Here is a 12,810-nt window from a genome sequence, read left to right as displayed (position 1 = left end):
AGGTACATTCTGTCTCATTTTCACTCTATTATCGGACAGGTACATTGTGTCTCATTGTCACTCTGTCATAGGATGGGTACATTGTATCTCATTGTGACTCTGTTGTAGGACAGGTATATTGTGTCTCATTGTCACTGTATTGTAGGACATGTACATTTTGTCTCATTGTCACTCTATTGTAGGACAGGTAAACTGTGTCCCATTGTCACTGTTTTGTGGGACAGGTACGTTGTGTCTCATAGTCAATGTATTGTAGGACAGGTACATTGTGTCTCATTGTCACTCCGTTGTAGGACAGGTACATTGTGTCTCATTGTCACTCTGTCATAGGACAGGTACATTGTGTCTCATTGTCACTCTGTCATAGGATAGGTACATTGTGTCTCATTGTGTCTCTGTCATTGGATGGGTACATTGTGTCTCATTGTGACTCTCTCATATGAGAGGTACATTGTGTCTCATTGTCACCTTGTTGTGTGATACGCACATTGTGTCGCATTGTTACTATGTTGTGGGACAGGTACATTGTTTCTCATTTTCTCTGTGTTGTGGTACAGGTACATTGTGTCTCATGGTCACTGTATTGTAGGACAGGTACATTGTGTCTCATTGTCACTCTGTCATAGGATAGGTACATTGTGTCTCATTGTCACTCGGTCATAGGACAGGTACATTGTGTCTCATTGTCACTCTGTCATAGGATAGCTACATTGTGTCTCATTGTTACTTTGTTGTGGGATAGGTACATTGTGTTTCATTGTCACTCTGTTTTGGGACAGGTACAATGTGTGTCATTGTCACTGTGTTGTGGGACAAGAATATTGTGTCTCATTGAATCTCTGTCATTGGACAGGTACATTGTGTCTCATTGTAACTGTATTGTAGGCCAGGTAAATTGTGTCTCATTGTAACTCTCTCATAGGATAGATACATTGTGTCTCATTGTTACTGTATAGTAGGACAGGTTCATTGTGTCTCATGGTCACACTCTCACAGGATAGGTACATTTTGTTTCATTGTCACCGTATTATAGGACAGGTTCATTGTGTCTCATGGTCACTCTATTGTAGGAGAGGTACATTGTGTCTCATTGTGACTGTATTGTAGGACAGTACATTGTGTCTCATTGTCACTGTATTGTAGTTCAGGTATATTGTGTCTCATGGTCACTCTGTCATAGGATAGGTACGTTGTGTCTCATTGTCACTCTGTCATAGGATGTGTACCTGTGTCTCATTGTCACTCTGTTGTAAGACAGGTACATTGTGTCTCATGGTCACTCTATTGTAGGACAGGTACTTTGTGTTTCATTTTCACTCTATTATAGGTCAGGTACATTGTGACTCATTGTCACTCTGTCATAGGATGGGTACACTTTATCACATTGTCAATCTGTTGTAGGACAGGTATATTGTGTCTCATTGTCACTGTATTGTATGACAGGTACATTGTTTCTCATTGTCACTCTGTTATAGGACAGGTACACTGTGTCCCATAGTCACTGTGTTGTGGGACAGGTACATTGTGTCTCATGGTCACTGTATTGTAGGACAGGTACATTGTGTCTCATTGTCACTCTGTTATAGGACAAGTACAATGTGCCTCATTGTTACTCTGTCATAGGACTGGTACATTGTGTCTCATTGTCACTCTATTTTAGGACAGGTATGTTGTGTCTCATTGTCACTCTGTTATAGAACAGGTACATTGTGTCTTATTGTCACTCTTTCATAGGATGGGTACATTGTGCCTCATTGTCACTCTGTTATAGGACAGGTACATTGTGTCTTATTGTCACTCTTTCATAGGATGGGTACATTGTGCCTCATTGTCACTCTGTTATAGGACAGGTACATTGAGTCTCATTGTCACTCTGTTGTAGGACAGATACATTGTGTCTTATTGTCACTCTTTCATAGGATGGGTACATTGTGTCTCATTGTCACTCTGTTGTAGGACAGGTGCATTGTGTCTCATTGTTACTCTTTCATAGGATAGGTACTTTGTGTCTCATTGTCACTCTGTCATAGGATGTTTACATTGTGTCTCACTGTCACTCTGTCATAGGACAGGTACATTGTGTCTCATTGTCACTGTATTGTAGGACAGGTTCATTGTGTCTCATGGTCACTCTATTGTAGGACAGGTTCGTCGTGTCTCATTGTCACTCTGTCATAAGACAGGTACATTTGTCTCATTGTCACTGTATTGTAGTACAGGTTCATTGTGTCTCATGGTCACTCTATTGTAGGACAGGTACATTGTGTCTCATTGTCACTGTATTGTAGGACAGGTACATTGTGTCTCATTGTCACTCTATTGTAGGACAGGTACGTTCTGTCTCATTGTCACTCTATTATAGGACAGGTACATTGTGTCTCATTGTCACTCTGTCATAGGATGGGTCCATTGTATCTCATTGTCACTCTGTTGTAGGACAGGTATATTGTGTCTCATTGTCACTGTATTGTAGGACATGTACATTGTGTCTCATTGTCACTCTGTTGTAGGACTGGTAAACTTTGTCCCATTGTCACTGTGTTGTGGGACAGGTACATTGTGTCTCATGGTCAATGTATTGTAGGACAGGTACATTGTGTCTCATTCTCACTCTGTTGTAGGACAGGTACATTGTGTCTCATGTCACTCTGTCATAGGACAGGTAAATTGTGTCTCATTGTCACTCTCTCATAGGATAGGTACATTGTGTCTCATTGTGACTCTGTCATTGGATGGGTACATTGTGTCTCATTGTGACTCTCTCATATGAGAGGTACATTGTGTCTCATTGTCACCTTGTTGTGTGATACGCACATTGTGTCGCATTGTTACTATGTTGTGGGACAGGTACATTGTTTCTCATTGTCACTGTGTTGTGGGACAGTTACATTGTGTCTCATGGTCACTGTATTGTAGGACAGGTACATTGTGTCTCATTGTCACTCTGTCATAGGATAGGTACATTGTGTCTCATTGTCACTCTGTCATAGGATAGCTACATTATGTCTCATTGTCACTTTGTTGTGGGATAGTTACATTGTGTTTCATTGTCACTCTGTTTTGGGACAGGTACAATGTGTGTCATTGTCACTGTGTTGTGGGACAGGAATATTGTGTCTCATTGAAACTCTGTCATTGGACAGGTACATTGTGTCCCATTGTAACTGTATTGTAGGCCAGGTAAATTGTGTCTCATTGTCACTCTCTCATAGGATAGGTACATTGTGTCTCATTGTTACTGTATAGTAGGACAGGTTCATTGTTTCTCATGGTCACTCTCTCACAGGATAGGTACATTTTGTTTCATTGTCACCGTATTATAGGACAGGTTCATTGTGTCTCATGGTCACTCTATTGTAGGAGAGGTACATTGTGTCTCATTGTGACTGTATTGTAGGACAGTACATTGTGTCTCATTGTCACTGTATTGTAGGACAGGTATATTGTGTCTTATGGTCACTCTGTCATAGGATAGGTACGTTGTGTCTCATTGTCACTCTGTCATAGGATGTGTACCTGTGTCTCATTGTCACTCTATTGTAGGACAGGTACTTTGTGTCTCATTTTCACTCTATTATAGGTCAGGTACATTGTGACTCATTGTCACTCTGTCATAGGATGGGTACACTTTATCTCATTGTCAATCTGTTGTAGGACTGGTATATTGTGTCTCATTGTCACTGTATTGTATGACAGGTACATTGTGTCTCATTGTCACTCTGTTGTAGGACAGGTACACTGTGTCCCATTGTCACTGCTTTGTGGGACAGGTACATTGCGTCTCATGGTCACCTTATTGTAGGACAGGTACATTGTGTCTCATTGTCACTCTGTTATAGGACAGGTACATTGTGTCTCATTGTTACTCTGTCATAGGACTGGTACATTGTGTCTCATTGTCACTCTATTTTAGGACAGGTATGTTGTGTCTCATTGTCACTCTGTTATAGGACAAGTACATCATGTCTTATTGTCACTCTTTCATAGGATGGGTACATTGTGCCTCATTGTCACTCTGTTATAGGACAAGTACATCATGTCTTATTGTCACTCTTTCATAGGATGGGTACATTGTGCCTCATTGTCACTCTGTTATAGGACCGGTACATTGAGTCTCATTGTCACTCTGTTGTAGGACAGGTACATTGTGTCTCATTGTTACTCTGTCATAGGATAGGTACTTTGTGTCTCATTGTCACTCTGTCATAGGATGTTTACATTGTGTCTCACTGTCCCTCTGTCATAGTACAGGTACATTGTGTCTCATTGTCACTGTATTGTAGGACAGGTTCATTTTGTCTCATGGTCACTCTATTGTAGGACAGGTACATCGTGTCTCATTGTCACTCTGTCATAAGACAGGTACATTGTGTCTCATTGTCACTGTATTGTAGTACAGGTTCATTGTGTCTCATGGTCACTCTATTGTAGGACAGTTACATTGTGTCTCATTGTCACTGTATTGTAGGACATGTACATTGTGTCTCATTGTCACTCTGTTGTAGGACAGGTAAACTTTGTCCCATTGTCACTGTGTTGTGGGACAGGTACATTGTGTCCCATTGTCAATGTATTGTAGGACAGGTACATTGTGTCTCATTGTCACTCCGTTGTTGGACACGTACATTGTGTCTCATTGTCACTCTGTCATAGGATAGGTACATTGTGTCTCATTATCACCCTATTGCAGGACAGGTACGTTGTTTCTCATTGTCACTCTGTTATAGAACAGGTACATTGTGTCTCATTGTCACTCTGTCATAGGATGTGTACATTTTGTCTCATTTTCACTCCATTGTAGGACAGGTACATTGTGTCTCATTGTCAATCTGTCATAGGACAGGTACATTGTGTCTCATTGTCACTCTGTCATAGGATAGGTACATTGTGTCTCTTTGTCACTCTGTCATAGGAGAGGTACATTGTGTCTCATTGTCACTTTATTGTAGGAATGGTACATTGTGTCTCATTGTCACTCTGTTGTAGGATAGGTACATCGTTTCTCATTGTCACTTTATTGTAGGATAGGTACATTATGTCTCATTGTCACTCTGTTATGGCTGATCTTCACCATCCTCTGAATTCATGTCAGAATCATAAGAATGACAGTCATGACAGGCCATGGTGGTGCACCTCTTTAATCCCAGCACTCAGGAGGGAGAGGCACTTGGATCTCTGTGAGTTCGAGTCCAGCCTGGTCTACAAGAGGTAGTTCCAGAACAGTCTTCAATGCTACAGAGAAATCCTGTCTCTGGGGGAAAAAAATGACAGTCAAAACTACCTACCTGTCAGGAACGCATTCCAAAACAAGCTGAGAGCAGACTCACATAGAGGAGTGATTCCAGGACATCACAACAATACAGCCCTGAGCTATTGGCACATCTTAATCCTATTTCATCTGAGCGAAACCTCCCCAGGTTTCCACATAGCTCACTCACTGAATTGCTTTCTTCCAGCATGTTTTTTACAGATCAGCAGAGGAAAGGGAGCTAATGGATGCTTTCTGGCTCAGCTACATCAAGACTCAGTCCAGTAACGAAAAACTGAACAACATGTTCTACACAGAATGCAGTGTAATCTGTGGCTCATTTGTGGTCTTTTTCCTGGAAATCTTTACTACACAGTTTGTCATCAAAGAGACAAAATGAGGGTAGCCACCAGCCAAGTGTGCTTGCTTTGCCAACCAACAAGATAACAGTAAGTTGTCTGTGTAACCGGCCGCCTGGTCCTCGTGTGGTTTGAACTGAAAGCCTTTGGCATTATGCACACTCCTCATGGGCTGTTTTATTCTTGTCCTTCCTTTGAAAATCTGTTTTCTTTAAACCCTCTCTGCTCTCTGTTCCAGGAAGAAGCAAAGACACAATGAGGCCACATAGGAGTTAAAGCTAAAGGAAGTTAGCAGCATCTCCCAGGCCTTCCCATCTCTGCTCCCCAGATGACAAGATACTGACAACCTAAAGTTTTACCATTGTCAGGTGAGGACGCTCTGGCCATTTGAAGATGGTGCCTCAATCATCAGCTTCTTCATGGGCGGGAGTTACGAAAGCTGATGTGGTCCTTATCACCGCCAGCCTGAGGTGCCTGGAGTGGTCCTCCCCTCCCAGCCCTGCCGCTGTGCCCTTTGCTCCCTATGGATGCGTATCTCTTCACTGCAGAGCTCCACTTTGATGCTGCCTGCTACATGACATGTGTCATGGTTTCAACAGGGTAACATCTCCCACTAAGGTGTCAGTTTTTCTTCCAGGCTCAGGACATCTCAGGCTCATGAGGCTATCCTCGGGTTTACGGCAGAAAGAACTGGACCAGTGAGATAAGGCAGCCACATCACAAACACGAGGACCAGTGTGTCAGTGTGCACACGAGGACCATGAAAGTTCTGCTATGTCCCTACCGTGTGCCCCTGTACTTGGGTTCCTGCAGGTCTCTCTGGAACCCTGGCTTGGGCAGGTCTGCTGCTGTCAAAATGAGAACTCCAGATAACCAGCTTCTCTCACTGCAGTAGCCTGGTGGAGCCACCAGAGGGAGGCAAGGCTAAGCAGGCAGAAACAAAGGGCATATGTGACCTACGTTCTCCAGCTCTCCACGTTCAACACCACTGTGTCGCTGCATAGTCCGTGTGTCCTTCCCTCTTCCTGCAGGAATTCCAGTCCATGAACTGAGTGATCCTGGGCTCTGTACCTGTGTTTTCTTTATAAGAGTTGTTATGGTCTTGGTGTCTCTTCATAGCAATAAAAACCCCAGCTAAGACAGAAACTATATTTGTTTTCTCACTGGGGGGGGGGGGGGGTTAGGGTTTTTCTTTTCTTTTTTTTTAATATTTATTTATTTATTTATTAATTCATCTTATATACCAATCACTCACTCCTCCTCCTGCCCCCTTCATCTCTCCCCTGCCCCAGACCAATCCCTATCCACTCCTCCCAGCAGGTAAGGGCTCGCATTGAGAGTTGAAACAGTTTGGCACATTTATTTAGGGCAGGACAAAGCCCCTCCCCTCTGCATTAAGTCTGAGTATGGCTTCCCCTCCTTGGCAATGGGCTCTAACAAGCTAGCTCCTGCAACAGGGATTGAGCTCCTGCACCAGGGATAGGTCCTGGTGTTACTGCCAGAGGCCCCTCAGACCAAGGTTCACAACTGACTCCCTCATACAGAAAGTCTGGTTCAGATCCACGGAGGCTCCACAGCTGCCCATCCAGACTTCATGAGTTTCCATGAACTTGGTTCAGTTCTCTCTGTAGATTGCTCCCTCATGATCTTGTCCTCTCTTCTTCATATATTCCCTTCTGTCTCTCGTCGACTGGCTTCCTGGAGTTTGGCCTGGTACTTGGTTGTGGATCTTTCTATCTGGTTCTATTACCAGAAGAAGGCTATAGCTTAGGCTCACTTAGGATGTTTTTTTTTTAAGTTCCTTTCATTTGCCCACAAATTTCATAATGTCATTGTTCTTTATAGTGTAGTAATACTCTATTGTGTAAACATACCACATTTTCTGTAGCCATTCTTCAGTTGAGGGACATCTAGGTTGTTTCCAGGCTCTGGCTATTATGAATAATGCTACTATGAATATTGTTGAGCAAGGGTCCTTGTGATATGATTGAGTATCCTTCAGGTATATGCCTAAGAGTGATATGACTGCGTATTTTGACCCCAAATAAGCAGAATGGGGGAGACAAACATGAGGGAAGTCTATCTTTAATGAGCAAAATTTAATCCTTTTTTTTGGTCCCATTGATGAAGAAGTCTCAAACCTGATCTTATTTTTATGAATGAGCTAGTATCATCCCTTTGACTATCATATCTCCACAATCATTCATCTCATCTATATTCTGAGCCTATATCATTTTTCCAGGAGATAACTTGTGGGTGGCTTTGACCTTCCAGATCCTGGGATTGAAGGTGATTTTGAGAGAGATCCTTAGGGGGCGTGTTCGCCTCGGGCTAATGTTTACATATAAATCTGGCGAGCATGAGCCCACTGCCCTCTTTTTTTGTATCTCCTGCTCACGGCTGGATCCCTGGTGTTGTAAGCTATCCCCTCATTAAAATTTGCTGTTTCATATTAAGCTAGCCTGGTTATTAAGCCTTTGCCCCCGCCCCTGAGCACCCCGGGAGCGCAAGCTCGATCTTTCCCAGCCTTTGTGAGCAAGTCAGCTACCGGAGCTCAGGAAGCTCGATTGGGCTCCAGCGAGCATAGCCGGCTAGCTTTCACAGCGAGTTCCCAACTCGCTTTTCCTTCCCCCACTCAAGTCCAGCTCTGGTGCAGAGCAACTCGACCCAGGTCAAGGTACAGTCACAGAATGGCAACCCCCGCTTGGCCCCATTCGCCACAGCCTGCCTGCGGGCCCTGCCCCGTCCGCCAGACTTACTTGGGGCCGGAGCACGTTAACCCCTCCCTGCCTGCCTTGGCTAAGTTTGCAGCAGAACCCTGCTGCCTGAATTAGTGGAAGTTCAGGCGCCTGCGGTTTTGCAGCATCAGGGTGATTCCCTGTTTGCAACAAAAGGACCACTTACCTAACTCAAAGCTGAGCCCCGATTTCCTGGCCCTCCCCCTTGCTATTTACTGTTAACTTTTGGTCTTTTTCTTTTTAAATTTATTTATTTATTAAGGATTTCTGCCTCCTCCCCGCAACCACTTCCCATTTCCCTCCCCCGATCAAATCCCCCTCCCTCATCTGCTCGAAGAGCAGTCAGGGTTCCCTGACCTGTGGGAAGCCCAAGGACTGCCCACCTCTATCCAGGTCTCGTAAGGTGAGCATCCAAACTGCCTAGGCTCCCACAAAGCCAGTACATGCAGTAGGATCAAAAAAACCCACTACGATTGTTCTTGAGATCTCAGTATTCCTCATTGTCCACTATGTTCAGCTAGTCCGGGTTTATCTGAAAAAGCATGGGATAAACCCAGATTAACTTTTGGTCTTGAGGGTTACTTTCAGACCGGCTCTGACTTTTCAGCCATGTGGACTCAGCTGCACTTCACCAACACTGGCAGGAAACGGTCCTTACTGGTAAAATTTCTTTTATAAATAAAAATAAATACTGATTTGATTGAAAATGTCTGAAAACGTTGCAATTCAAGATTTTAACAGTCTTTTTGATTGTACCATGTGGGAGATTTTACAAGAGGTGTCTGTCACCCCACATCTATGGATCTCTCTGGGATTCGTAGTTTTCCTTGGTACTATATGGATTGATAATAGAATATGATAAAGTCTTTACGAGACGAATCCAGGATTCTTAAGGCAGAGGTTGAACGCATAAAAACAATTGAGAATGACAACAATCTTCTCAAGAATCAGTTTGAAGTTCTCCAGGAAGAGAACAGATCTTTGTTTAACATGACTCAATCAACTGAGCAAAATTTAGAAAAGGTACAGGCTGATGTTAAGGAGAAATTCATTACTATGGAAGAGGGAAGAGCTGATTTGGATCATAAGCTTCAGTCCCTTTCTGTAGGAACTGAAACATTAATGGCTGATATTAAAGAGAAGTTCATTACTATGGAAGAGGGAACAGCTGATCTGGATCGTAAGCTTCAGTCCCTTTCTGTAGGAACTGAAACATTAACTGAGAGAATCAAAACTGCTGAATGTGACAATCGAATTTTGTCTAAAGCTTATGACAGATTGGAGGAAAGATTGTCAATACAAGAAGGCACAGTTTATGCCATAAAAATTATGTCCAAAGTTGAGATGTTATCTCTAATGGACAAACTTCATACTTTAGAATCCTCAATGAAGGCTTTGGAATAATTCTGGACAGGAGATTCAGACATTGAAGAAGGCAATGGTGAATGGAATTGAAAAGATTGAGGAATTTCTAAATTCTCATAAAGAGGAGCAAAGGGTAGAAAGGCAAATTTTAACTCCATCTGTGGGTAAATCTCTCCGGGACAATTCCCACAAAGCTCTACCTACAGCTCTACCTGCCTTTCCAGTAATAACAACAGAAAAAGTGGTTGGTTCTAGAAACCCTAGGGTCATCAAGGAAGATACATGGGAGCTTGTTTGTATGAATGATCTCAAAAAAATTAAACAGGCTGTGATGGCTTTTGGGATGCACGCCTCCTTTGTTAAAGAGATGCTAAAATCTTGGGCCAGAACAAACAGGGTCATGCCATTTGACTGGCTCCAGTTAGCTTCTGCGGTACTTGAGAGTGGACCGAAATTGAACTGGAAATGCTTATTCAGGCAAGAGGCTAGACTCTTAGAACAGCAGGAAAGAGCAAAGGGAATTGACATTTCCCTAGATAAAATTCTAGGTGAAGGGCTCTTTTCCGACCCTCAGGAACAAGCTAATTTTGATGAAAACACACTCTCCATGTGTACTACAGCAGCTTTAAGGGCTTGGGACAGGGTACAAGACCCAGGACAGAGAATGGAATCATTTGTCAGAGTTAAACAGGGTCAGAGAGAACCCTTTAGTGACTTTTTACAAAGACTAACTAAGGCTGTACAAATAGGGATATCTGACCCAAAAGCAAGATGTATAATGATTGAGTCTTTGGCTTATGAAAATGCAAATGTGGAATGCAAAAGGATCTTGGGGCCTTTAAAGCTCAGATCAGCACCCTTGGAAGAATGGGTCTTGCATACACTGAATGTTGATACATTTGACTATGGCACTGAAGCATGGGTAGAAGAAGCAATTTCCAATGGTAAAAGGAGACACCAGAATACCAAATGTTTTAATTGTGGCAAAATGGGTCATATGAAAAGGAATTGTAGACAATGGATTTTCAGAAATAATAATAATGCATCTTCTAGAAATAACAGAAATAGGAGGACTCAGCCTTCAGGTTTATGTAGAAGATGTGGAAAAGGCAGACACTGGACGAATGAATGCAGGTCTACAAGAGATAGACAAGGCAACCTGATACAGACGGGAAACGTGAGGGGGGGGCGCTCACAGGCCTCTATGGCAAACATGGTTCAGTCATTTCCAGTTACTGTAGAGAACGTGCCTCGTCAGGACAATTTGGAGGCCCCATGCCTACTGGTACAAGCAATAATGATCAGAAAGATGAGTTCCATGTGTTTTGGCAAACCTCTTATAAATGATCAAAGACCAAAGCTGAGAGTGTGTGTAAATGGCATTTTTATTACTGGCCTGCTGGACACAGGTGTGGATGTAAGTATCATTACCCCAGAATCTTGGCATCCATATTGGCCTCTTCAGAATATAAATGTTCAGCTCCTGGGAATTGGAACCCTATGTCGAGTAAGGCAGAGCATAAGATGGGTTGAATGTATAAGGCCAGAGGGATAAATAGGAAAATTAAGGCTATATGTAGCCAATATTGCAATGAATTTATGGGGTCGTGACCTATTACAACAATGGAATATCCAAATTAACATTCCTGCTATTTCTAGAGCCTATATTTCTGAGAATAATATTAAAAGATATTACAAATGGAGAAAACAGGCCATTCGGGCTGTACAAGAACAAGCAATTGATGTCCCTTCAGAGATACCAACAGCCTTGCCTCTAAAATGGTTGACTGAGAAACCAATATGGACAAAGCAATGGCCTTTAGCTGATGAAAAGTTACAGGCTTTAGAACAGCTGGTACAAGAGCAATTAGATGCTGGACATATAGAAGAATCTACCAGCCCTTGGAATTCTCCTGTATTTGTGGTTAAGAAAAAATCAGGTAAATAGAGAATGGTGACAGATCTCAGGGCCATCAACAAGGTTATTCAACCTATGGGCCCTCTGCAATCTAGAATTCCTTTGCCCTCTTATTACCAAAAGGATGGCCTCTCATAGTTATTGATTTAAAGGGTTGTTTTTTCACTATACCTTTACAAAAAGTAGATAGAGAAAAATTTGCCTTCACAGTGCCTACTTTTAACAATTCTCAACCTTCGAGGAGGTACCACTGGGCCATCCTCCCCCAGGGTATGTTAAATAGCTTCTCCCTGTGCCAATATTTTGTGAATCAACCATTGCAAATAATACACAAGAAATTTCCCAAATCGATAGTATATTATTACATGGATGACATTTTGTTATCCGATTCAAACATGGATACCTTGGACAGACTGTTTGAAGAAATAAAGATACTTTTACCTAAATGGGGATTGCAAATTGCTCCTGAAAAGATTCAGAGGGGAGATTCTGTTAATTATTTAGGTTATAAAATAGGTTTGCAAAAAATTAAGACACAAAAGGCACAAATTAGGAGAGATCGCCTATGGACTCTTAATGATTTTTAGGAGACATTTCCAGTCTACGACCAGCTATTGGGATAACACCTGATCTAATAATTCATTTGAACAAAACCTTGGGTGGTGACAAAGATTTGAACAGTCCCAGAGAATTAACAGCTGAAGCAGAAAAGAAACTGACAATGATTGAGGAAAAATTACAACAGGCACATGTGGACAGGGTGAATCCAGAGCTCGACTGTATTCTCGTCATACTACCATCAAAAATTTCTCCTACAGGTATTTTAATGCAGAGAGATGATATTATCTTGGAATGGATCTTTTTACCACATAAACCAAGTAAGAAACTGAAAACTTATGTGGAAAAAGTCTCTGAGTTAATTATAAAAGGTAAACTGAGACTTCGTCAACTAGCAGGCATGAACCCAGCAGAAATTATAGTGCCTTTCACTGCTGATAAACTAAAGAAATTATGGGAAGATAATGAACCATGGCAAACAGCTTGTGCTAATTTTTTGGGAGACATTAATAACAACTATCCAAAAAGCAAGAAGCTTAACTTCATAAAGAGAACTTCTTGGATCCTTCCTCAAATCGTCCGTGATGCTCAAATAACCCGAGCCCGTACATTCTATACTGATGC

This window comes from Microtus pennsylvanicus, chromosome 9 (genome assembly GCF_037038515.1).
Source record: "Microtus pennsylvanicus isolate mMicPen1 chromosome 9, mMicPen1.hap1, whole genome shotgun sequence".
Classification (NCBI taxonomy): Eukaryota; Metazoa; Chordata; class Mammalia; order Rodentia; family Cricetidae; genus Microtus; species Microtus pennsylvanicus.
This window is presented reverse-complemented; position numbering follows the sequence as displayed.